Below are 27,988 nucleotides of genomic sequence, written 5' to 3'. Positions count from 1 at the left end.
TGATACTATATATGAATTTCTGTGTTTTTACAAACAACTCAGGAGAAGCACATTAATGAACTACTAGACACCTTAGAACAGGCGTCCTCAACCTCGGCCCTCCAGATGTTTTTGACCTTCAACTCCCATGATCCCTAGCTAGCAGGACCAGTAGTCAGGGATGATGGGAATTGTAGTTTCAAAACATCTGGAGGGCAGAGGTTGAGGAAGCCTGCCTTAGAACATATATAAGTAATACGCAGGTACACTTGAGCAAATTTGCTGCAGTCCTGCCTCCAAGTGCTAGGGCTGGGCCATATCTGGTTTCCAACATCACAATATGTTGATACATCACAATGTATGAATTAAGGATGGAACTACGTAGAGGTGAACGGGTGCATGAACCGGGCAGACCTGGTCACTATTTATCTGGAAGACAGAGCCCTCTGTCAGTGGTTCATTGACTTTTTTAGAACAAGTCCAACTCTCTCAAAAAAATAAAAGTACAGTTAGAAACCATACAGTATACAGTGGTACCGCTGCTTGCGAACGGGATCTGTTCCGGAGGCCCATTCGCAACATGAAAAGAACACAACCCGCAGCAGCGCGTCTGCACACACGGGGATTGCGATTCACCGCTTCTGCGCGTGATGTCATTTTGCGCTTCTGCACATGCGCGAGCGGCGAAACCCAGAAGTAACCCTTTCCGGTACTTCCAGGTCACCACGGGACGTAACCTGAAAGAATGTAACATGAAGCGGACATAACATGAGGTATGATTGTATAGCACAGTGCATTACAATTGCTACAATATGCGGGGGGGGGGGGGCTTAAATGGTCTACCAAGACCCTCAGCCATTTTCAAGATTCCTGGGTAGGGAGAAAGGTTTTGGAACTGCTGTGCTAAGTCATTGCTTTTCCACAATAACCCAGAAACAGATTTAAATTGGTGGCTCCACACAGTATTTAATATAGCCTTATTTTCCTCATAAATATCCATCAATGTCCACCTCACATTGGCAAGACCCAATTCTAACGTCTGCTCTAAAGGCCCCGCTTCTTCCTTCTCTTAGACAGCAGCTTCCTCTTTGCTCCTTTAAAGTTGCTAATTAGATTCTTCCTGTTCACTCACCACAAATCCTTGAACTGACCCTGTTCCCTAGGGCGATGGCAGCAATGGGGTGGGGTGGAGGCTCTAATTACTAGTTCCCTCTCTGCAGCCAGAACAATCGCTCATTAATTTTTATTTTTTATGCAATTGCAAAATTGGTTTTGCTGCGATGTTTGAACTGGGCCATTGTAAGCCTACACAAAAGTGAAAGACGAGCTTAGGAGCCAATTAATTCAAAGTCAATGACATGCTATTGTCGTACCTTAAACAATTACAATCCTATATACTGTTGAACAATGCTGTAGCTGTTTGAGGCCCTCAATTCTGTCCATTCAATGCTATATTGAAATGCTTTTCTGTTAAACTAGGCTATCCTGCATTCACCAAATGAAACGTTATTGCAAAGCTGTGATAAACGTACTGACTGTCCATTTTAGCCCTTGTTTGGGCCTTCTTACACACCGTGTTGACGAACACATGAGTAGGGATATGCCTTCACACACAGAGAGCGAAACCATCTGTAGTAACAGAGGCTTCAGTAAAGACTCTGTGCAGGGTCTCTCTCATTACAGACTGCCATGCTCCTTCCATGAAGGTTGGGCAGGGGGCATCTACTCTGCACATCCCTGCCCCCGCATTAAGCAAAATGCCCAAATAGGTGGGTTTTTTTGTAGCAGATCATACCAATCATGATGTTGGAGATAGCACACCCCTGTATTCCAGTTACCGAGGACCACAAGTGGGGATAAGTACTGTTGCTCTTATATCCTGCTTTGGCTACTGCAGAGGCATTTGGTTGGTCACTGTGAGAACAGGATGGTAGACCGGGTGGGCAACTGGCCAGATCCACTAAGGTTCTTCTTCTTGCGTTCTACTGCTAGAACTAGGGTCTATCAACCTTTGTCTACACCGGGGTGGAGAACCTGTTGCCTTCCAAATATTGTTGGGACTACAGTTCTCGTCTCATCATCCCTGACCACCACTGGCCATACTTGCTGGGGTCATTGGGAGTTGTAGGGCCACACCAAGACTTTTGACAACACTGTGTAATATTATAGAGAATAATCAAAGAATGATAGGGATCATTGTTCTGTGAGGAGTCTCCTAACAACTCTCAGCACCCTCAACTAAATCCCGGTTCCCTGGATTCTTTGGGAGAAACAACTAGTGTTTAAAATGGCACCAGAACTGGATGTGTCCATTACGTTGTGTGTTTTCACTTGCCCTACAGCATTTGACAGATGAAAACAGTCACATTCATGGGGAGAAGTAAGGGATGGGTCCCACAATTCCAGAGGATAACATGTCACAAGCTGAAAACGTGACTGAATGAAATACATTCTGCAAAGATTGCTAAACCAAGCAAGTCACTAAGACAGACCAGATGGCCCAACTGAGCAAGTGAAGTCCTCTACCACACTGAAAGAAAAAAACTCCAGCACTTTCCTAATCTTCCTCACCTCAACCACCTATGCCCCAACTGTGGAACAAATTTTGTACACCATGTTTTCTCAGAAAGCAATTTCCTAAACTATTATCGCAATTCCATAAGCAGTACCCAGGTGTTTTGTTTTCTGTTTGCCTTCAAGGACAGGCACTCGGTACATGTTTAGAAGTCTTTTGATCCTTATTATTTATTTCTCCCCAGTCTTCACCTTGCTATTAATCCTGCACAGTCTTTCCTCGCCATGCAACCCCCCTGCTACGATTAGAAAAGGCAAAGCGGCCTCTGAGAAAAGGAGTGGAGTTGCATGGGAAAACGGGCAGTTTAAAAACCAGATTATCAATAGACATTTGGGACAATCTCAGGTGACCTAGGGCAGCTGGAAGGTATGTCTGCATGACAAAGCATGAACAAATCTGTGCAGTACAAAATTTTAAAAATATCATGCGATATGGAAAACAGCTGGAGATGGAGGAGAGGACAGGGAGTGAAAAAAGAGCTGTGAGTGGAGGGGGCCCCTCTTCCCATCCTCTGGACCTCCTGGGAAACCCAACAAGCCTACTGGACTGGGAACTGGGTGTGGAGAGAGCAGCCGAATGGGACATCATTGTGGGCAGCCTGAGGAAGTACTACCCACCTTGGGCCTGCCCATAAAAAGCAAGTCTAGAGACTAAGAGCAATGTCTGCTGTTTCCAGGAACTCTTCTTGTTGTGAGACTTTTGTGAGTGAGCTGAGAGTTTGTTTGGACCCTGCCTGGTGAGAAACCCAGAGGCTGAGAGTGAGGGTGTGTCAGAAGGAAAATGAACATATATAGGTGTGTGTGTGTGTGTGTGTGTGTGTGTGTGTGTGTAACTTTGTATTACTGTAACATTTTTATATGTAGCTGTGGGGGTTTTTTTGGTAATTTTTTGTTTAAGTTGTCTGTTGTTGCTTCAGTTTTTTGTACACTGCTTAGAGATATTTTTTATATAAAGTAGTACAGAAATTAAATAACCAGTGTAAACTACCAAGGCATAACTGGTGAAAATAATACAAGCATGTTTACAAATAAAAGAGTTTTTCTTTAGTTTTTCTTTTGCAGACAATCAGGAAGTTATGACTTAAATTATCATAATGAAGTACAGTGGTACCTCGGGTTACATACGCTTCAGGTTACAGACTCCGCTAACCCAGAAATAGTGCTTCAGGTTAAGAACTTTGCTTCAGGATGAGAACAGAAATCGTGCTCCAGCGGCGTGGCGGCAGCAGGAGGCCCCATAGGCTAAAGTGGTGCTTCAGGTTAAGAACAGTTTCAGGTTAAGTACGGACCTCCGGAACGAATTAAGTACTTAACCTGAGGTATCACTGTAATTATGTTTGGGTCAGAATTTCCCTACACACACACACAGCTAGTTACAGCTGAGAATTCCAGCCATAGAAACATCTATCTGGATGTCAGTCCCAATTACTTCAACAGGACTATGTGCATGTCCCCATTTTGAAGAACCCAGGAGTGCTTTATATCTTGCTTAAAAGGGAAAATGATGTCAGGCAAGGAAAAAAAAAAAAAGACCACGATTAAGAATATTAATAAAGTTTGACAATCAAAATTGACTTCAGATCATTTGGGAGATTATACACACACAAAAACCACACCGCCACACAAACTAGGCCAGGTCAAAAGAAGAAAAGCTGGCAAGCGAAACCCAGTTCCACGCAATGGCATTATCAGATACCATATGGGTTTAAATCCTATGGTTTCATTCAGCCTTCAGTAAATGCAACTATGCATAAGGAAGCAGACTTTTGACACAGAGGAGCTACCACCAGGCAAAACTGTGCAGCGTTGAGATTAAACCATAGAACAAGTTTCCAACACAAAATCAATGCAGGAATAGATAGGTAGCCGTGTTGGTCTGCCATAGTCAAAATAAAAAAATTCCTTCCAGTAGCACCTTAAAGACCAACTAAGTTAGCTGGTCTTTAAGGTGCTACTGGAAGGAATTTTTTATTTTGAATGCAGGAATAGTCATGCTGGAAAATGCATTTTTTAATATATAAAAAACCCTTGGCTGAATTATTTAAAACCAGTTTTTAAAAAGCTGTGGGAACTTCCTGTAACAGAAACTACATTTAGGAGACCATGCCCAAATTCCATCTAGTTCAGATATCCTTGGGAAACTCATAATCAGGGCAGGACAGAGACAACTGGCTTAGTGTGGCAAAGAGGGATAGAAAGTTTTGACAAAACAAACCACCATAGCTCCTGTTTCCAAGAATACCCAGGACATGCTGTTGACATTAAACATGGAGGTTGTTTTCTCTAGCTTTCATAGCTAGCAGCTGATGGGCAGGTCTGTTCTTCATGACTTCACTAAATCTTATGTAAGCCACCTAAGCAAGCATCACTGCACTAGTGCACCATGTTGTAATTAATTCCGTAAGTTAACAATTCATTTCATGGTTGCTTTATTTTTGTTGTTGACCCCAAACCCTTGGGCCAGCCAGTTTCACCAAATGCCCTAAATTCTAGTGTTTCAAAAGGAAAAAATGCACCACTTTAACAAAAGGTACCGTATGTTATACCTCCCTTAGTGCACTATATTCACTATATATTTTTTTAAAAAAAACACCTCCTCTTCTCCTTCCCTAAAATCTTACCACTTTCTTAAAAATGAAGGTGAATTAATCTCCCGATTATAACCTGTCCTTTACTCTTCCTTCTCTGGTTCTAAAGGCTGAACAGGATTCCATACAACATTCAGGAAACACACAAACCACATATTTGTATAGCATTTATCATTTCTAGATGCCCCTCCATTTCACTTGTGTCTTCAAAAGCCTTGTAACAAATTGTGTAGGAATAGCTTTAAAACTAGGTTACATTGGCTGGGCAATTACTGGGTTACCCAACCTTAATAAAAGCACCCTCGCTGAGAGCAGGACTACTTCCACAGAAAACCACTTTAAGTATGTCAACAAACGTCTCCCAAGTTTCTTGCCATTATCATTGGACAGGTGCATTAGGCTGGATCTAGACACACCACAGAATGAGATTGGAAAGTGCTCCAGTGGCAGAATGGATTGCACCCATTTCAGTTTGCAGGCAGGGATCACATATTTTGAATGCTTTCCATGTAAAAACCAAGAGACTCCCTGCAAGTAGCACATAGCACCATAGATGAATTAGGCTATGGGAAAAATACCACTCTCCAGTTTTAGAAGTGTCTACTTGCAGGAACTTCATGTGGGAAGAGTAGAGGAATCACACACACACACAACCACCTGCAGTCTAAAGCAAGACCACTACTGGCTCCAGGATGCTTTGTGGTGCTTTATGGGGGGAAGAATCTTGAACAAGACACACACAGTGTAAAGTCTAGTCCCCCAGGGGAGATCTCTTTCTCCTCATTGCCACTGTTGTCAACTAAAGCTGCTCCTCACTGCTGCTACCATTTGTCCACCTACCAGAAGGAGAACCGGCCAGAAAACAGAGGGGGGCTACTGCTGTAAAAGGGAAGGTAAGCAAGCAAGTGTCACTGCAGAGGAGCAGGAGTAGATCAAGGGAGCTCTTGACATCAGACCCTGGCAGGTGCCTAACCAAGCTGACCCCCTGAGTGATACCATCCACCCATCTCCTTACACAATTTCGAAAGAAAATCACAGTGGAGGCTGGTACCCGTTGGAACCGGTGGGGCAGAAAACAGGGAGACGAGCAGTCACTGGAGCCAGAGCCAATGACAGGCAGAGCCAGCACCCTGATGGATGGTAAGATAAAGCTGGTGGTAAGATATGGAACAGTTGGCAAAAAAAAAAAAAAAACTGTAGCAAACTTTTTGCATGGGGCATAAAGTTTTGCTCCATGTGATCTATACATATTCTCTTCTCCGTTGCCATACTCATAATACTCCTGCTATGTTTTTACCGTAATTTTACTGGTGTTAGCCGCCCTGAGCCCGGCTCTGGCCAGGGAGGGCGGGGTATAAATAAAATTTATTATTATTATTATAAGGCTAGGGAAGAAGGCATTCACCCAGTTATCAATAGCAGGATCACTCTGAAAAAAAGGGAACTGTTTCAATGATACTCCTTAGCCAGCCATTGTGGTTCCTCCTATGTGAATGAAGGGCTGTCATTCACTCCAAGACAGAGAAGAGTAAAGCACTGCACTTGGGAGACAAAACCTGCTCTTTTCATTCTTTCTTGATGTTTTTTTTTTTTTTAATAAATTTTTATTGGTTTTACAACATTTTTAAGAAAAAACAAACAAACACAAAAAATGACAAACATAGAAAATAGTTTCAAAGATATTTTCATAAACCTCTTTTCTTGGACTTCCCCATACCCCCCCTCTCTGCATCCCAATGTCCATATTTGAACTAGCAACTCCCAATTGTTACTTTCTAATCTCTGTCATCTTAGTTCTCTTTTATTGTCTAACCTTGTATCCCTGTACCCTATTGCTTCTGGCAACCACAACATTTTAACATTCATTCAGTTTATAGTAGTCCTTAAGATAGCTTTTAAATTTTTTCCATTCTTCTTCCACCGTCTCTTTGCGTTGGTCACGGATTCTGCCTGTCATCTCAGCCAATGTCATGTAGTCCATCACTTTCATCTGCCATTCTTCCAGAGTAGGTAAATCTTGTGTCTTCCAATACTTTGCGATGAGTATTCTTGCTGCTGTTGTGGCGTACATAAAGAAATTTCTATCTTTCTTTGTCACCAATTGGCCGACAATGCCCAAGAGAAAGGCCTCTGGTTTTTTAGAAAATGTACATTTAAGTACCTTTTTCATTTCATTATAGATCATTTCCCAGAAGGCCTTTATCTTCGGGCATGTCCACCAAAGGTGATAGAAAGTACCTTCAGTCTCTTTACACTTCCAACATTTATTATCGGGCAAATGGTAGATTTTTGCCAGTTTGACTGGGGTCATGTACCACCTGTAAACCATTTTCATAATGTTTTCCTTTAAGGCTGGGAACAAAAAATAGTGTTTTTGAGTCAGGTGGCTGGGGGGAAAAAACTTATATTACGGCATTCTTTCTTGATGTTGGCGCTCCGGCCGTCACTGACAGGGATTGCATGGAAAGAAAGACCAACTGAGTGGCTGTGCAGTTAGCATGCAGAACTGCTCTTTATGCCTACAACAGCCCTTGCAACATAAAACTCCTCAACACACCCACGTCACACCCTGTGTGCAATGGGTAATTCAGAAAGGTCAAGCATTTCAATATAAGTTTTTTCCCCCCAGCCACCTGACTCAAAAACACTATTTTTTGTTCCCAGCCCATCAGGAAACTAACCTGCTAGTTTCCACCCATAACAGACTATACATAATTCCGTTTGGAAACCACATAGGGGAAAATATAGGAGACGTGTATCTAAATGCCACCTTTATACTACCAACCACACAAACATTCTTCTTTTAGAAGGCAGTTTTTAGAAACCAGTTTGATTTTCAGGAAGTTCGAAGGAAGGTGCCCCAAGGAGAAGGCACACTGGGGGGGGGGGGAATTACACCAAGAAGCAGTTGTGGTTAAGATTAAAAAGGAAACCAATGCATTCTTGAAACCAAAAGGAAATTCAGAACTACTTGCTCACTAACCCAGTTTAAAACCAACAGAGCATCATGCTCATAAAGGCGCACCTGAACTTTATGACCACATGGTTCTAGGGCATTCTGGAGCAACCTTTCTAGAAGCAATGGCCTAAATACCACACCCTTACTTTTTTATTAAAGGTAAAGGTAAAAAGACCCCTGACCATTAGGTCCAGTCATGACCAACTCTGGGGTTACAACGCTCATCTCGCTTTATTGGCCAAGGGAGCCGGCTTCCGGGTGATGTGGCCAGCATGACTAAGCCGCTTCTGGTGAACCAGAGCAGCTCACAGAAACACTGTTTACCTTCCCGCCGGAGCGGTACCTATTTATCTACTTGCACTTCGACATGCTTTCGAACTGCTAGGTTGGCAGGAACTGGGACCGAACAATGGGAGCTCACCCCATCGCAGGGATTCGAACCGCCGACCTTCTGATTGGCAAGTCCTAGCGCCACCCACGTCCCTTTTTTATTTTATACTTTTTTATTACAAAACTTCATTTCCACACTACCTCACAATCCCTACAGACCACCAAGATCAACGCAACCATTGGGCAAAATGAGGCAACTGTCTCAGGCAGTAGATAAGGGCGGGTCATGTCAGTCCTGTGGCCGTTCCTCTTGAGGACCAGCCATGATCATCAACTGAAGGATATTGCTGTGTGGGTCTACACAACTTACCTTGCGCTTGCCTCCTAAGCTACCCTGCTGTCTCTCAGGTGCACCGGTGAATGATATCCTATCATCGGTGTTGAAGAAAGATATAACCATCAGCCCAGTCAATATCTGTACAGTGGTACCTCGGGTTAAGTACTTAATTCGTTCCGGAGGTCCATACTTAACCTGAAACTGTTCTTAACCTGAAGCACCACTTTAGCTAATGGGGCCTCCTGCTGCTGCCGCGCCGCCGTGGCACAAGTTCTGTTCTCATCCTGAAGCAAAGTTCTTAACCTGAAGCGCTACTTCTGGGTTAGCGGAGTCTGTAACCTGAAGCGTATGTAACCCGAGGTACCACTGTATATAGAATGGGGCAAGGGAGGCTGCCATCGTACCCTTAGCCTCAGGCAGCAAAATGACTTGGGTCGGCTCTGCAGATCACTTTGGAGCACCACGTTGCATGATACGGGAATAAGAGCTGACAAGTAATCGTCACCAGGGGACAGAAGAGGTGGAGATTTAGCGGAAAAGATAGTGAGTAACAGTTATAAAGAGGAAGGAAATTAGAAAAGGCAACCTCACAGTGATACACAAAAGAGGGTAAGAAACAGAACTCCAACTGCATGGGGAACAGCAAGAAAAAATGGTTACACTTTCAAAAGGAGAGTCACATATTAATGTAATATATTTGGCATTGCCAGCGCCACATAGCCTGGAAATGGTGCATGCATTTGGAGTGATGCACACGGCAAAGATACCAAAGCATTACTCCACACTCACAGGAAGGGCGTTTTATGGGCAAAATGCAAATGGACTGCAAGTGATTAAAGGAAGATTCTCTCTCTCTTCTGGCTCCATCCTTTCAGACTTTCCACTCCATTCCTATGGCCTGGCCTGCCTCTCAGCATATGGGCATCCTCATCTTTATAGATTTAATTAGCAACTGAAGCACATTACACATCACATTGTGTAACAGAAAAAGAAGCAGAAAATTGGTTTAAAAGTGTGTGAAATAAAGTAATAGAAGTGGAAAGAAATTGCAACTGAGTAGATTGGAAGTTCATCACAAGGGTGGGGTGAGGGGTGGTGGTGGGAAAATGAAGTATTTGTGGGATTGAGTATGGGTATGTATGAATATTTTTAAGGACTGTATGAAATGTATGTTTGTATATTCGTAACATGTATGTATTAATGTTGAATTATTTTAATAATAATAATAATAATAATAATAATAATAATAATAATTAGCAACTGAAGACCTTGCTCTCCCCCCCCCCGACCTTTTCCTCCATGGTCCCCTCTGAAATATACTCCTCTTCTTCAGTTATTCTTTCAACGGTGAGCTTCTGTTTTCCACCCCCAACATCTCTATGTAGGGCTGGGAATGTCCCCTACCTGGAACTTTGGAGTCAGGGTAGATAATACTGAGTCTGATGATAAACTGATGGTGTGACCCAGTATTAAGGCACCTTCCTGTGTTCTAAGCTCTTGCTTTTTTTTTTTTTTGAAGCGCTGTATAAAACGGTAGGGATATTGTCTTGGACCCCATGTCCCTTGCACGAGCAGAAGGAGCTGTACCCAAGGGGGAGGTCACTTCCAGCCCAGCCTAGCACATCACTTCAGCCATGGAGAAGCCCACACTGTCCTGAAGGGTAACCTGTCAGGAGTGGCTTTGGAGGGAAGGAAAGAGGAGCTGTAGTGGAAACCGTGGGGAAAGGGGAATTCCAGTTGCGCACGTAGAACAGGGTTCTCTGGATATAAGCCATTACTACAGTGGTGCCTCGCAGGACGAAAAGAATCTGTTCTGAGAGTCTCTTCGTCTAGCGGTTTTTTCGTCTTGCGAAGCAAGCCCATTGGCGGATTAGCGCTATTAGCGGCTTTTAGCGGCTTAGCGGCTTATCGGATCAGCTGATAAGCGGCTTAGCGGCTTAGAAAAAGGGGGGAGGGGAAAAAACCCACAGGAACTCACAAGACATTTTCGTCTTGCGAAGCAAGCCCATAGGAGATTCGTTTTGCGAAGCACCTCCAAAATGGAAAACTCTTTCATCTAGCGAGTTTTCCGTCTTGCGAGGCATTCGTCTTGCGGGGCACCACTGTATTTTATTTCTCCATTAAAGACCGAGTACTCCCACAGTGTGCCATTCCAATCCAAGAATCTCCCTCTCTCTTGCTCTCTCTCTCTCACACACACACGGCGAAAGCGTTATGACAAACACCACCAAGCTTCCCCCCACCTCATAAAAATACCTGTCACTGATTGACTCTTTAAAAATATATATTTCTTAATTCAAAGGCTGCACGACGCACCTCTCTCTAATGCTCAGAAGTAGACAGATCAAGGGAGCAAAACCAGACCATCATGACAATCCCCATGCTTGGCTTCATTTTGTTTTTAAAGTGTCAAGCAAGACAACACCTTGAACAATTAATGTGTGGACAGCATTAGGATGCCGCTTGTGCAGAATCTTCTCCCTATCCAGCAGCGCAATCTCCCTTGCTGAAGACCTAAGTATGAATGAAAAGGGTAGTTTTGCCAAGAAGTATTCTACTGGCCACTGAAACCAAAGAAGCAGAAGAGCTGTGTTGTTTTCAGACTGGGAAGTACATTATCCCTTCTTGGCAATGCAACATTTTCCATCAGTTACACGTAGCAAGGGATACACAGTTATTTCCTACTGAATACATATAGGATACTCCACCAGAAGTACTGCGTTTTCCCGTGTATAACACGCCCTCGTGTATAAGACGCCCCCTATTTGGGGGGACTCATATATAATAATGTTGCCCCCCCACACTATCCATGTATAAGACGACCCCCATTTTTTAACATTAGAGTAAAAAAACCTAGTCTTGTACACAGAAAAGTACGGAAATTTATTTGCACTATCTGACAACTTATGGGTAACTGAAAGATAAAAGCCTACGTTTGTAACCCTCCAAACGCTCACTTCCAAACAAACATATGTATAGAAGGAGTTGCCAGCTATTTTTGACCAGTGGGCACATATTGAAGTCTCAGGACTTAGCTATACATCTGCAAATAAAACGTTTTAAGTGTGTTGTACAGTGCATCATGCAAATGTGACACTAGATGGCGATGGTGAGCTATGGTAAATTCAATATATTTTTATATGTTTCTAGATTCCACCCGAGAGAGTGAAGGGATGCAAGTCACAACATGTGTGCCACTGGGGCATGGCATAACATAACATGGCTGCTACAAGGAGTTGGCAAAGCACAAAATTAGAGTTGCTGCTTCTCCAACCATGCGCTGGAGAACTCAGCTATAGGAACTCAGCTATGTCCTGCTGCTCCTAACTGTGGAGATACAGGTGGTTGGGGAGTGACCACCACTCCACTTAGCAGTGCATGCAACTGCCCCAAAAGCCAAGTAAAACAGAAGACAGAAGAGCCTTCGCGTTTTAAAAAAGGTGGAATCTATAGGAGATTCAGGACCTGATGCTAAACATCAAGGGTCAGGCTATTCCATCAATGCCCTTGGCTGGCTGGAAACTTAATTTTTACTTCAGGTCAGTTTTAAGGCAACATTAGCAGCAATTTTAACTTTACTTTGCATTATGACAGAAAAGACATTGGCAAATGTAATTTCTATTAAAAAGAGGTGGCAATACTAGCTAGCGACAGAACGAGTCAATGACGTATTATTTGACTTGTTTATCTTTTTTTCCCTTGACACCCACATGGTCACTAACTTATTCCGCATCAGTTATTTTGGGGAAAGTAACCACTGGAAAGTTTTTATAGTTTATTCTTGGCTTCTCTTAACCTGGCCTACCAAGTGGAAGCAAGGCAGAAAGCCAACTCCAGGAAGCCACCTGAACACCAACAAATGCTTAGTTATGAACCGTTTGCCCAATATAGTTTTTAGATGTCGACAGGCAAACCATGTTAGTGATGTTGCTTGCCATATCTCAGCCAGAGGATTCCTCATCAGAAAACGGCCTGGAGGTAGAGGCCTGAGACCTGACTAGATTGAGGGACAAGGACAAGGACAAAATGTTTATTTTAAAAAAGTGTGTTTGCTTTCTGGATCCTCCAGTGTCAGACATCACCTCTCTTTTCCCATTTCCCAGTGGAGTGAAGGGCAGCCACTCATTTATACAGGAGAAACTGAAGTTTCACTCTCATAGTCTCACCAGATTGGGAGCAAAGTCTGTTCCAGACACTTGTAAATGGGAATAGTTGCAGGGAAGAGGCCTCAACCCTCCTCCCTGAAATCCAAGTTGACCTCAGACACACAGGCAACCCTCTTAATAGTCATTTTTGTTCAGTTTTCATATAGTCTGGCTCTGGTCCACACCACACATTTAAAGCACTCTTATACCATTTTTAAACAACCATGGAGAACCCTGGGAACTGTAGGTTGTTAAGGGTGCCGGGAACTGTAGCTCTCTGTAAGGTCAGCACAAACTACAGTTCCCAGAATTCTTTGAGGGAAGCACCACTGTTTAAAGTGGTACAAATGTGTTTTAAACATATGGCATAGATGTGACCAATTCATCTCAAGATTGGAATAGATGTTAAAAACTGAAGGGAAGCTTTGCTGGGGGAACTGATGGCAATACAAAATCGTCAGACTTTCAGACATTAACTCCCTGATCCAGCAAGAGATTTCTGCTTGCATGAACACACACATCTGCTTGTACTTAATACATACATACAGATGTTTACCAGCATCCAGTGTGACCACTTTGTACATATTCAAATGACAACAATGCCTATATCCATCAAGGACCACAATCTGTTGTTAAGAGGCTAACAAAGGTAGCTCGGAGCCATAAACTATATCCTTGTATGGAACCTGGGAGAAAAACATATTAGTAATTTCACAACCAGTGTTTTTATACTGCTGTATAGGTTCAAACAACCATACCCGCCAACTCTTGTCACTTGCAGATGCTTAAAAAAAAGAAGCACTTGCACTTGAACATCTGTAAATAAAATTATCTACCTGGAAATATATTCATAAAATGCACAATACAGAATAATTGCTACAAGTAGAGGCAAGAAATTCAATATTCCAGAAAATTAACTGTGTAGAAATTAAAATGATGATTTGCTACCTGAAATCAATTCTGTAACAAACCAAATGATGGATCTCGCAAATCGAAAAGGATAAAATAAGGAACTGTAATATGCTAAAGTCAGCAAATGCATATTTATTATTATGCCAGAGAAATACAATCTTGCAGTAAGAGGAAGGACAAATTACACATTCTGCTCTCTGTGTTAACAGCAACTATCCATTAACAGTGTAATATTATACACAGAAATAGAGGGGCCTGAAAAAAGAGGGGTGAAAGATGTGCTAAAATGAAAAAAAGCAATCTGATAATTATTCTTAATACCAACCTCAATGGTTTTCTATTTTTATTCATTGTAGACTAAAGCAACATATACTGAAAACATATGGAACCAATGCAAATGCCATCACTCTAGAAATCTCATTTCCACAATATTTGCAACACAAAAACGATAGGCAATTTTACCTTGCCAAGCTTAGCCAGGGTCCAAAACATAAACAGGATGGCATCACATTTGCAGAACATTGGACAAAAAGGTGTTTCCTTGTGCCATTTTTTGCCTCCTCCCATCCATGTCCATTTGGTCTGACACACATTTTGCTCATTTAACCACTACCAAAATAGGCATATTTCCCCCCATTTTAAGAATGCAGAATTTTGGGGGGGAACATCTAAAAACATTTTAAAACATTACATACCCTCACGGTATCTCTCAGCTACCAAATGCCTGAGGAAACAGGAATGTCTTCAGAATTATCCTTAAAGCCATTCGTGAGGGAGGGCATATTACAAACAGGGAGCTGCCAGCAAGAAGGCCCTGTCATAAGTCAATACCAACAGAGCAGCATTATACCACAACCACCACCTTCTTGCTCAATTTGCTCTTTGTGCTTTGCCCTTCCTGGTGGTGCTTGGTTGCAAAACACACACGCACACACCTGAAGGTGGGGCCTCTGTCCTGTCCCTGGTGTCTTACATGCCTCAGTCACACACACACCTGTATTACAGCAATTCACTCTACATACGACTCACTTTGAAGAGTCTCTAGGAATGTGAGTTGGTCCATAACGCAGCAAGGAGACTGGTAGCAGTAGGTGCTCCTTTATGGGAGCATAGCACACCCATTCTACAAAAGCAGCAGTGGCTGCTGATTCATTTCCAAAATCCGGGTGATCAACTTTTAATGTCTTAAATGGCTTGGGTCTATTATACCTAAGGGATTCTCCCTCTGTGTGTGCGTTCCTATAGCAGCCCACCTGTTCCTACCTATTCCCCAAGATCTGCTGCAGAACTTATTTTCCAAGCTGCAATAGTGCAACTACCTGGGACACAGAGGGTCTTCTCTGTGGCAATGCTAAAATTGCAGCACTCCTTGCACTTAAGGAAGCCCATTAGGATCTCTCTCCCTTGGCCTTCCAACACCTACACATGATGATGAGGATTCTGACTTGACAGGTTTAATAAGCAGGTGAATCCCTTCTTTTATGCTCTGCATCCACCTTGGCTTCTGTTTTCTTGTTAATTTGCATTTGGTTTTATTGTCCTAAAATTGCAAACTGTCCTGAACCATGGCATAGTGTATTTCCCCCAGCTCCACTGCATACATGAATCAACCTCCTGCAATAAACCTGGCATATGAGCCCCACTTTAGCTTCAGTCGAGTTCCTATAGCAAGAGAATTCTCAGAAACATTCTAATGGCAGAGGGTCACTTACAGGATTCTGGCAACCAGTAGCTGTTTGGGGGGAAGCAGAAGGTTGGGGGGGGGGGCTTCCTCTAGCAAAACAGTCATAGAGACATATGCAATTGGCAGCAACCGGGGAAGTCAAGATGCAGAGCTCCTGTGGAGGCAGAGCTGCTGACCTAGGTCAATTTCATTATATAATACAGCTGAAACAGAACAGATTTTTTCCTTCACTTATTTACACTGCAGCCCACATTTTAAAAATTATCGTTATTCTGTATCTTGGAAACCTGTAGTAGTTATGACATGCAATGCGGAGGCTTTAAAGCAGATCGTTAAAAAAAAGAAAAACAACCTGCCGTCAGAAAGCTTCAATCCAAAAAAGGCCTGCAATCCCAAATGCTTCCTAAATTTCTTGATCTGAAATCTGCCAGCCAATCTTCAAAGCATTTTGCAGTTCTAGGCTGCCCTAATGTCAGTAAAGATTCTGAAAATGAGCTTTTTGTTCTATTTATAACCTGCATCCAGACAAAAACAAGTTCCAACTTACCACATCAGAAGTAGGTGCATGAAGACTAATGAGAACAGCTTGCATTTTCCACAAGCTACAAATAGCTTTGGCTGGAATAATCTACAATACAATCTAAGAAGGAAACTAAGCAAATGAGTAGCTGGGTGGGGGCTGTGACGTATATGCACACACTGCGAAATCTACCTTCCAGTCATATGTTCAGGTAAATATGAATAATCTTGGCTTTTGCTCCAGCTCAAGGCACAGCAACAACAATAAGCTAAGGTTGAGTTATATGCTGATTTTTGGTTCAAAGGTTCCCATATTAATACAAAACACAACCTGACAGACTCGGTGGCAGCAGGCTAGTGTAAAGGTAAAAAGTAAAGAGTAAAGGGCCCCTGGATGGTTAAGTCCAATCAAAGGTGACTATGGGGTGCGGCGCTCATCTAGCTTTAAAGCCGAGGGAGAAGGCGTTTGTCCACAGACAGCTTTCCGGGTCATGTGGCCAGCATGACTAAACTGCTTCTGGTGCAACAGGATACTGGGACAACTGCCAGAGTGCACAGAAACGCTGTTTACCTTCCCACCAGAGCGGTACCTATTTATCTACTTGCACTGGTGTGCTTTCAAACTACTAGGTTGTCAGAAGCTGGGACAGAGCAACGGGAGCTCACCACCGTCGAGTGGATTCGAACTGCCAACTTTCTGATCGGCAAGCCCAAGAGGCTCAGTGGTTTAGACTTCAGCACCACAGTGTAGGCATGCAAGACAGGACACAGGAAACTCACAGCTCTGTCCTCAAGCACATCAGCCCCTTTTCTTGCTCCTGCCCCAAGCACCTGTCACCTGAGGCAGCTGCCACACATTGCCAAATGGTAGAGCCGGTCCTACTTAAGCAGTGAAAAAGAAAAGCACCTCATCCAGGAGATATAAAGTGAACCAGGTTTGACATTACGGAAGCTGCTTTGATGCCAGATGCTGTGCTTCTTTTATGGATTATTTTAGTCTATTTAAATGAGTAGGGATCGCACAGGAGATTGACAGTGTCCATGTGAATTGAGAATCATCAAGTAGTACACTGTCACTCACATACAAAAAGCCTCTGTCAGTAAGCACTCTTTAAAAAGCAAAGGTAAACCACCCTCTGGAATTTTTTTCCCCAGCAGAAGCCATCACTTTTGATTGCATGGAAGTGAACAGTTCCAAGAAGTGAATGATTAAGACAAGTTTTGCTTTTAGTCCCATTTCACTAGATGAGTCAGTAATTGGTCACATTCTTCAAGTATTTATATTAGTTCATTTTCCTAGAAGGGGGAGGTGGGGGGAAGAAGAGTCACAAAGATGTATAAATTTGACAGCTAAGTGGGTGCATTTAGCATGTGTGAGGCTCATACCATGGAACGGCCAACTAAGAAGCCTGCTTTGAAGTTAACATAAAAGATATAAGTGAGGGGCATCCTATCATAACCTCCTCCCTCAGCTCCTTGCTACACCAATTTCTCTCCCTACTGCCACTTCTGCACAGGGTTAAGGACACAAGAAGAACAGAAGCTCATCCCATCCAGCTTCCCATTTATTGAACTGCTATTCTGTCCTGCAAACTGAAAGTTGCCAGGATGATAAACAACAATACCAGCTGTGGTAAGCAAGCTTGCAGAAAGACCTCAAGCTGCACACCCACCCAGGATTTGCACAGTAAGAACTTAGCGATACCTAGTGCCTAAGTTTGCTTGCTTTCATCTTTCCCCTCCATCCCCTTTTCCTTTTGTGCCATATCTTTTTAAGATCACAAGCCTGAGCCGGGGACTGTGTTGTTGCATTAGTTTGTAAGTGGCTCTGAAAGCCTTTCTGGTTGAGGAGCAGGGAGTAAATGCTCTGGATAAAATAAAGGCAACAAGCTGTCCACGCAGCATTTCGCTCCCCACACCCTGTGGCTAAGATCTATTCTTTTCCATGAATGTTTCTAAACCCCTATTTAAAATCATTGAAGCTAGTGCCTGTCACCACAACGTCTGGCAGCCAATTCTATAGATTGATTCTATGTTGTGGATACATACTTTCCTTTTGCCTCTCCCGTCAATCAAATTCAGTGGGATCACCCTAGTCTGATGAGTGGGTGGATTCTCCTTATTTCCACCACTCAGTTTATATGACCTTATTTCATGTTCTCCCTTAACAATTTGTTTTTATTTTTGCTGGGGAGTCCAAAATGCTGTGGCCTTTCCATGTAGGGAGGCTGTTCTAACTCCTTGCTCTCTTTTAATTAATTCATTGCTGTTTTTACATTTCATTTGATTAGCAGAACCAAAGCACACAAAAGCTAAAGCTACCTATAAAAGCATTATGTAATATAAAGAACATTTACAATAAGCAGAATATCACATTCAAATGCATTTGAAGATTTTCCAAATGCCATCAGTTTGAGTCTCCCACAATTACACCAGTCATACCTGTTTTGTAGTTATCTCCTTGTGTTTCCAGTGATGAGCATATAAGGCAGTCTAGCAACCGCTAAGCACATTTAATATTACCTTGTGTTTCTTTCTGGGGGCTAAGGCTAAGTTACAACAAAGTTAACAAACAACAGGATCCATGGACACATAAAAATTAGTATAGGACAACAATGCTTGGACAAATATTTTCCAAAATACCTGAATTCTGTAACACGTCCACTACATGGGAAAGAAATATGCTCCCATTTATTATTTTTAGTTGAGTTTATTTTTTGTTTCACTTACACCAATATTTTTTTTTTTGAGGTGTAGAAACCAAAACTGCACATATGGCTACCAACGTTGCCACACCACAAATTTACAAAAAGGCGTTGTGATCCTGGTCATTTTCTTTTCTAATACTTATTAATTAATTTAAAATATTAATGACTCATCCTTCATTCTAAACCAATACTAGGGCACGGTACAGAAAAATAAAATAACCCAGCCTCATCATGCAACAAGCAATAAACCAAAGAATGCGCCATCCAAAATAAATAAAAGGCAACTGAAAACAACAGAGTAAGGTGCTACCACAAAGAAGGCTTTACTTCATGTCATCAAAGAATGAGCTTTACCTACCTGTGTAGCATGGAGAAAACCTCCTATAAAGATTTCAAGAAGTGGGCAGACTTCTATGGAGATACGCTCCTTCAGCTATTTGCATACCAAACATCCCTAGCAGAGAATTTACCTTTTCCAGACACCTCCTCACATTGCACCAAAGTTTTCAGTGAGCTGTCCACCACAACCCCAAGATCCAATATCTGATCAGTCGCTCTCAGTTTTAACTCCAAAAGCTTTTATCAGATGGTACGGGATCTTGTCATTTTATATTTACTTAACAGCTCCCAGACACAAGCTGCAATGATGTTAAATGCCACCCAATTAACCATTTTGGATGTGTTACTTTGGAGCTCCTTGCAGTCCATTTGGGTTTAATTTTAAGCATTGTGAAACCTTACTGCTCAACCCTTATTCTATAATTTTTATTGATTTCCTTTTCTTGTAACAAATATTCAATATCATTACAAAACATTCATTTTCCAATTTCCCCCCTCCCTGTTGACTTCCCTCAGCTTCCATTTCTGGTTTATTACATCAAATGATACATTCAGCTGTTTGTATATGATACAAACTGCCAACGTCCTTTTTTTTGTTTTTTTGTTTCTGCAAATATATTGTAAAGTGTTCCCATTCTTTTTCAAAATCACTATTGTCCTTTTCATGCAGTTTGTCCATTAACTTTGCTAACTCTACATAGTTCATCAACTTTTCTTGCCATTCTTCTTTTGATGGTACTTCTCCAGTCTTCCAGTTTTGTGCTATTAAAATTCTTGCCTCTGTTGTAGCATACATAAATAATGTCTGTTTTTCTTTCAGCAACTCTTGTATTCTATATTATTTATGTATTACAAAAATAGCACTGGTCTTAAGGCAGATCCTTACAGGTCCCACTTCTCTCTGTTAGGAGAACTGACAATTTACTCTTTCTGTTGTTTCATTTTTTAATCCATTAGATTACTTAAATTCTTATTCCATAGCTGCTAAATTTATTCACCAGAGAAGGCCTTTGTCAAAACCTTTTTGGAAGTGTTGACACACATAACTTAAAAGCTTTGTGAAACAGGATTTCCCTTTGCAGAAGCCGTGTTGATTCCAAGGCATTCAATGAAACGGATCATCAGCAACTAACGGAAGTACTTCTCCAGTTGATTTTGTATTCACTACCATAAGATGTAATGATAGGGACTAGCTTAGATTACCGTATTTTTCGCCCCATGGGGTGCACCGGCCCATAGGGCGCACCTAGTTTTTTGGAGGGGAAATAAAGAAAAAAAATTATTTTCTCCCCCAGGCGCGGGGCTGGGGCGGGCTCCCAAGGCTTGCGGATAGCTTCCTGAAGCCTGGAGAGCGAGAGGGGTCGGTGCGCACCGACCCCTCTCGCTCTCCAGGCTTCAGCAAAAGCCTGCATTCGCCCCATAGGACGCCCACACATTTCCCCTTCATTTTTGGAGGGGAAAAGGTGCGTCCTATAGGGCAAAAAATACGGCACTTCAAAAAGAATTTAATAAATTCATGGAGCACAGGTTTATCAGCAGCCATTGATCCTGACTAGAAGCTTGCAGTCAAAGAATTAGCCACTGATTTTACATCGGTATGTATTGTTGAAGATAATTCTTTCAACAGCCGTATCTCCAGGCTTTCTTCCTCTTCCTTTTCCTGTCTTCTGGAAATTGTTCTACATCCGCATGCTGCCTCATAAAGCTCCTCTTGTTCCAAGAATCCATTTGAAACTTTAATTCCAGTCAGACAACTTTCCCTTTCCTTAAGGAGGACTTTAAGGTCCATAAATAGCAACACCCTAGAGGTCCCGGGTCCTAAGGAAGTCAGATTAGCCTCAACCAGAGCCAGGGCTTTTTCAACACTGGCTCCGGCCTGGTGGAACTCTCTGTCTCATGAGACCAGGGACCTGCAGGATCCGATTTCTTTCCGCAGGGCCTGTAAGACAGAGTTGTTCCGCCTGGCCTTTGGCTTGGAGTCAATTTGATTCCCTCCCCCTCTTTCTTTTTTCCTTTCTCCTCCTGTGATGAGGCTGCATTTCAATGTTTTAATGTTGTATTTTAATCTTGTTTTTAAGTTGTATTTTTAAGTTGTATTCATTCAACTTGTTTTTATTATTGGTTGTTAGCCGCCCTGAGCCTGGCCTTGGCTGGGGAGGGTGAGGTATAAATAAAATTTATTATTATTTCCTCATGAAGATGGACTGCAAACATTCTGACAGCTTTGCTTACTGAGTAACTAGAATGTTCAGGAACATACCGTACCATCCCACAAGCTCAGCCAATCACTATCAGGGGCTTCATAAGTATAATACAATATAGATAGCCAAGTGCAGCCTTCGCCAGCATGGTGCCCGTCAAATGTTTGGGCTACAACAGCTCAGGAGATTTAACAGAAGCTAGATATGGTCTGATGACTCTCTTTTGTTTTTAAGCCTTGAATTGCAGCATCATGGTTGTGGTTGTGTTATTAATATAAACCAACAACAGGATACAGCAGCCCTAGAGATACAATTCCAACTCCTATCAGACACAGTCTGTAGTTGAGCAGCCTCTGGAGGGTATCAGGTCAGGGAAGGCTGGCCAAGAGGACTTTTGCCTTCAAGTACCAGATTCTGATGCTCAAATACCAAGCAAAAAAAAAATCATCATCACAACTATGCTTTGAGCTTCCCAAAGGCAAAGGCAACAGTGGTCTGTTAAAAATCAGAATGCAGGACTAGCAAGAACTTGGTGGATCCAGCAAGGAAACTGTTTCTTTTGTTAAAAAATCAAAACAAACGCAGGCATGAGAGAGAATTAAAAAATATAACTATGACAATTATGTAGGTTTAGACTATTTTTTTTATTTTTAACAAAAATCATCTGGATGCTCTTCTCCTGGCACTTTTCCCTATTTTGCTTCACTCTTCTGTGTCAGATTTTTACTTTCTGGTGTTAAACTCGGAAACAAAATGAACCCAGGAAAATCAGGAAAGGCAAGAGAAAGTCTGTATCCTTTTTTCTCATCTGTTCCAGTATAGGGAGAACCAGAGAAGCTTCTTTGAATATATATATAATTTCTGAACATATATCCCAAAGTGATTGAGTAAAATACCAAAGGATGACTTTCTTTTAAAACATGCTTCATGTCACACCTTCCATTTTAAAATGGTCATATTTCGGTTTCTGTTTATCCAAAAACAGACAAGACTACAGTATTTGAAAACACGTCACTTACTACGTCTGTGGCAGTTATCACAAGCACTTGAACTCACACTTTGAAAACAAAAGGCATATAAGGCATGGGTTCATTTCTGCACAGAATATCACTAGTGCTGAAGCTGATGGCTTGGTTGAACAGACAAAAACTCTCAGTGACAGTAAATTTGCAACACAGTGTCAGCATGACACTTTAATAAATCGTTGGCAGGTTGCCACATATGTTCCTCAAACAAATAATAGCTTGCCTTCTATTCCTCTGCATCAGAACATGGATAATACTGGACTGATAGTAACCATCCCTATGCCAGACAAGGAAACAGAAGTCCCAAGGGGCCTGCTGACATGCAAATGGTGGTGAACACTGTACAGTGGTACCTCTGGTTAAGAACTTAATTTGTTCGGGAGGTCCGTTCTTAACCTGAAACCGTTCTTAACCTGAGGTACCACTTTAGCTAATGGGGCCTCCTGTTGCCGTGTGATTTCTGTTCTCATCCTGAGGTAAAGTTCTTAACCTGAGGTACTATTTCTGGGTTAGTGGAGTCTGTAACCTGAAGCGTTTGTAACCTGAGGTACCACTGTACTGAGTAAGCTACAAGGCCTACCTTTTTTCATCATCATGCTAAACAGGAGTCAACATTTCGCTCTTGCCATAACAACTATATCACCACTCTCAGGTGAGTGCGACAAGCAAAGAACCCTTACACCCAACGTTACAGCTGCTGGGGTGGATTCATCCCAAACACTTGTGCACCAATGACCCCCACCCCTTGTCAAGCTCCAAGGTTGTGAGCAGGGCTTGGGGTCGCTTGGTTGCAGGTTGCCCAGTCCACTCTACCTCGGAATGGCCAAACTTGCAAGCGGGGCCGGCCCACCCATGGGGCAAGGTGAGGTGACCGCCTCGGGCAGCAGGATCCACATGGGCAGATCTAGATCTGCCACCTCCTCAGCAGGCCCCCCAGTGCCGCCTCTACAGTGGCTTATTGGCAAATAGCAGGCGCTGCTGGTCTCCTCCTCCCACCCCTAGGGAGGATATGTGGGGGCTGCCCTCTGGGGCCTCCTGAGCTCTGCACCTGCCTGCTGCGATTCAGAACAGGTCCCGTTCCCCTGCTCCACCCCAAGGCAGCCTTTGGTTCCCACTTCAACAATCAGCTAAGGTTGATTCGACCACCAGCAGCCCTTTCCTGATGTAGGTCTATGCTCCCTCCATTTGCTCCCTATGTAGAGTTTCAATCACTCCTTCTTCCTTGGTGGGGGCTGCAGAGTGACTTCAGGGTACAAAGATAGGGCACCCAGCATGCCTTGTGAAGTCCAAGTCATTTAACTCTCTGCTGGAATGGCAGGTGGAGGTGGTGATGGGGATGAACATGGAAATTGCTTTTTTTATACTCAGCTTTCAATGCCAGTTAAAAATTGCAGGCCGCTGTTTATAAAGCGTCTACAAACGGCCACAGGGATTACTGGAAAAGCAATGAGGCTTAGCTAATGGATATGATACCAGTGAGGGGGAGAAAAAAATATTGGCACTGCCTCCAAACTGCAGAAAAACATGATGGCAGTCATATCCTGCATATGTGCCGTCTTGCTTTCAGCCATCCACCCACAGTGGCCATCACCAAAGTAATTAAAATTTAACTGCCTTGCAGTCAGAAGCATTTATAAAACACATCCTTCCCATTTCTCAACCAGAATTATCCCACACACACAAATAATCAGGAAGCCATTTAACAGACTCCCCTCATTGCCTGCAAGAGATTATATACTCTTCTCTGTCCCTCTCTGTCACCAACCAGTTGCAAGCTATCGGCACTAGTGATTCAGTGAAACTTCACTGCTAAACTAGGATCTCTGCCATCATTTTACAGTCAACGCTGATTAAAGAGTTAGGCAATACTGCAAACAGAAGTCAGCCTCTCTGGCACTACTCGGGAGCACTGTGATGGCAAATTCACACATATGGGCTTTCTCATAGAGCAATCTACGACAGCTTGTTCTTGGACATTAGAAAACGAGGCACTGTTAATGGGTATCTGCTTATTATGGAAATATTGAATCATACCATGATGAAGCATTAGCAAGCTCATATTTCTGCAAGCGGCTTGCAAAATAGGTTCCAGGGCAACTTAAGGTTTAAGAAACCCTGCAGCAGGTTTGGGGGCAGTCCTGGGCAAAACATCTGAAGGTGGGCCCTCTTTTCTCTGTCAATGGGCTCTGAATGTGATGGTAGAGTTCCAAGCACCACTTGCCAGCTAAGACTTTTTTTTTTTTAATGATATTTAAAAGTGTAGCTAGATTCAGCCACCTGGCGCTGCTCACGAGTGCTGGGCCGAAGGGAAGGTCTTGACCACTGCTCAAGGATGTCAGGTGCAAATACCAGGTTCCTCAAAAGCTCACCAGGGGTTCCATAATTGAAAATGTATGACAGGCGAGCTTCTGTGAAAGACAGCTTGCTCATCGCTGCTGATCTTCCATTGCAATACGTTGCCTCAGCAGAGCGTTTATTTTGCTCTAGGGCACAGACTCATTTCACACATGAGTAGAAGTAGGGGCCTGGCCAGAGCTATGTGAAAACTGAGAGTTACCCTAGAAAACTCTCAAGAATCCTCTGAAAAATGCAGTAGTTGTTGTATTGCAGACATGCCAGAGTTTACATGAAAATGTCTTTTTTTAAAAAACAAACTGAAAACTAGAATATCTGAAAACCATTATTTTCAATTATTCCCGATATATATTAAATGCTCTAAACCAGGGCTGTCAAATGGGTCAATCATGATCGTGGGTGCCCCTGATTGCTCAACAACTTTGGGTCTTCCTCCCCACAAAAAGCTTTGGTCAATCAATGGGTAGATCACTACTAGTTTTTTATAGTAGGAGTAGATCGCAGTCTCTTGGGAGTTGGACATGTGTGCTCTAAACATTCAAACATAAGATGTACACATTAAGGTGGGGTTGGGAAAAGTTTCTTTGCATCCCACATTTCAAACTTTCTAACTCTCAAATGGATGGAGGAAACTGAAAGCATTGCATCAGTTTTGTGGAACACTTAAGGGAGCCCTTTAGCAGCAAAACGAAAGAGACCAGATACTTTTTATTTTATGCATTCCTAAGAAGAAAGAGTTCTATTGCTCTCTATTTTTATAATGCAGACCCTCAAATAGTCATGAATCCCAAGCTTTCCGGTGCACGTATGGGGGGAAGTACACATGATTTGCATGGGATAATGCATTCTAAGATAATGCACTGAGTAGCTCCACAATAGGTATGGGGAACCCGTGGTCCCCCAGATGCTGTTGAACTACAACTCCCATCAACCCTGACCCATGAGGCTCATGTCATGGGAGTTGGGTGAGGATATCAGGTTTGGGCTTGGGTGACAAAGACTGCCATCAGAAAACACAATCTGTTTTGACAGGATTTATTTTGAAGTAAATATACTTGGAATTAGGTTGAGAGAATCAAATTCTCAGCTAGCCATGATGATCTCAGCCTACAGCTATTGTGAAAATAATAAGAGTACTTTACATACCTCATGAACAAAATTATGAACAATCAAGACAGTTAATTCAACTACTGCCAGGATTTCTTCATTTTTAAAAGAAGCCTAGATTTATGATTGATCAGTTAGAAAGATATCTACATGCATTTTCCGACCAGCCATAAATGTTCTCTTTAAGAACAATGTTGCTAGTGCAGTTTCAAGCATGCATAATTTACAGCATTTGAGGAAACGAAAAAGCACCTTCAAGGAGCTTTTTTATATAAGATATATTCTGCTGTCATAAGATGCTCATGTGCCTTTGTTAAGTATTCAAGGCCTTTTCAAAATGAATGTTCCCCATAAACAACATGCTATCTAAATCTCCAGGACCAAGGAACAAGTACTGGGTATATAATCTAGGGAGGTTTTTTGTTTTGTTTTAAAATATAGCAGACGCTCACACTTTATTCAAAAGATGTCTAGGTTTACAAGAGATCTCAGAGAAAAAGAAAAGCCCGCTGTCTGGTCAAGGCGGCCTATGCGCCTGTTTTCCCTCAAAACAAATCCCATATGCCCCAGCAAGACACCTACAGATGTGCCATATCCTTTACCAACTCGAGGGGTGGTTCTTTTTCCTGCCAACTCAAGCTCCTGCATGACACAAATCCAGTGCCCAGACAACGCCACAAACTGAACAAAAAACAGCAGCCTCCATCCGAGTGGGACCCGCACGGCAGTTGCCCTCAAAGATGTCTCCAAGACGGCATCCGCCTTCAAAGCGCAGCACGTCCAGCTTCCCCCCGCCCTCAAAAAACGTCAAAACAAAGCATTTTTTTAAACAAGAAAAAAATGGCAAGCATCCTTACCCAAAGAGGTAGGGCACGTATCTTTTCGAGCTCTCTCTCCCTCACACACACACGCGCGCGCTCTTCCTCATCTAGACTGCTCCTTGCAAAACAGGAGAGGCAACCCGATAGGATGCGCTACGACTCGGCCACCTTTCCTGCCTCCTCACCGCCCCCCGGCCACCACCCGTCTTGTTTTGGCTGCGTTTTGTCTGCCGCAGGGATTCCACACACACACACAAAAGCGGGGCTGGGGGAGAGAAGCGCCCCTTCGCCAAAGGAAACCCGCTTACCTCGCTCCAGGTGAGCCGCTGCTCTTCTTCAGCGAGGCTCGCGCCACATGCTGGACGGGATTCCAAGCCCCCGCCCCGTCCGGGGAGACGCTGCAGCCCCTCCTTCCTGCTGCGGCTGCTGCTCCCCACACCCCAGGGCAGCCTCTGCCGCTGCAGCAAGCCCGCCACCCAAACGCGCGTACACCCAGCCGGCTATGACGCCACAAACCAGCCAGGCTCCTCCGGCGGCTCTTCAGCAGCTGCGCCGCCCCCTACAGGAGACACGCGGCCAGCGCAGGCCGCAGGCCGAATCCGGCGCCTCGCGCGCTCCGTGCAACCCTCTACGGTAGCTCTGCCTTTGCTCACTTCTTCTTTGCACCGTTGACTTTTGAGGAACCACCCAGAGAGCCGGGTTGCAAGAGGCCACGCCTTCGATTCTTCACGACACGAGTCATCTCGGTAACTGGAGTCATACATGGGAGTCCTCGTTTTTGAAATTCCGCATCCAGACGGGTCCAGCAGGCCCAATTTATTTTTACACGTGTATTTTTACATATGTACGTGTACCGAACTCAGGTCATGAAGCAGGACAATGCTGTTTGTTAAAATGCATTACCATCCGTGGTCAAAAGCGCTGATTACTCAATTGTCCCTAGAAGTGGCTATAGTACAGCTACCTTGTTCTCCCTCTGACACCGTAATAGGGAGAGGAGGAAAAGAAAATTGGATCAGTGAATCTGGGAGGAAATAGAATGCGTAAAGTGACTCACGTCTGTCACGGTTCTAACAAGGCAGATAAGTGGAGATGGCAGGTAAAAATTTAGGTTTAAGAGACGAATTACCATCGGACAAATTGCCAGGTCTAGACGGCATCCATGCAAGAGTTCTCAGACGCACCCCCCCTCGCAGATAATGAGGTACTTTATTCAAGTTAGCACTTTGCACTTCAGAGATATTGAGCATCCGGGCAGAGGCAGAATGAAAACTTTGGGGTGTGCATGTGTGAAATGGGGTGTGTGTTAATAAACAAATGTACTTCCAAAAAAAGCACATTAACTGAGCATGCACCTTTGCCTTTTTCTAATGTAAATGTAAGAGACCATTGCATTAAATGAAAT

General features: G+C 43.1%; 1 protein-coding gene across 15 annotated transcripts in view; it reads right to left on the bottom strand.

Annotated features, from left to right (window-relative positions):
• Window positions 1-27,069, bottom strand: part of INPP4A (inositol polyphosphate-4-phosphatase type I A) — a 97,039-nt gene extending 69,970 nt beyond the window's left edge. For 6 of the 15 annotated variants that reach the window (XM_081197550.1, XM_081197554.1, XM_081197543.1 and 3 more), the window contains exon 1: window positions 26,892-27,067. The gene's annotated coding sequence lies outside the window, so the exon portion shown is untranslated. Of the gene's footprint in view, window positions 1-26,891 lie in introns of all 15 variants that reach the window. The other 9 variants (XM_081197551.1, XM_081197541.1, XM_081197549.1 and 6 more) reach the window with 4 other exon arrangements.
• Between the last annotated feature and the right edge of the window lie 919 nt (window positions 27,070-27,988).

The sequence above is a fragment of the Podarcis bocagei genome, assembly GCF_964188305.1.
Source record: "Podarcis bocagei genome assembly, chromosome: 6".
In the NCBI taxonomy this organism is placed as follows: domain Eukaryota; kingdom Metazoa; phylum Chordata; class Lepidosauria; order Squamata; family Lacertidae; genus Podarcis; species Podarcis bocagei.
This window is presented reverse-complemented; position numbering and strand designations above follow the sequence as displayed.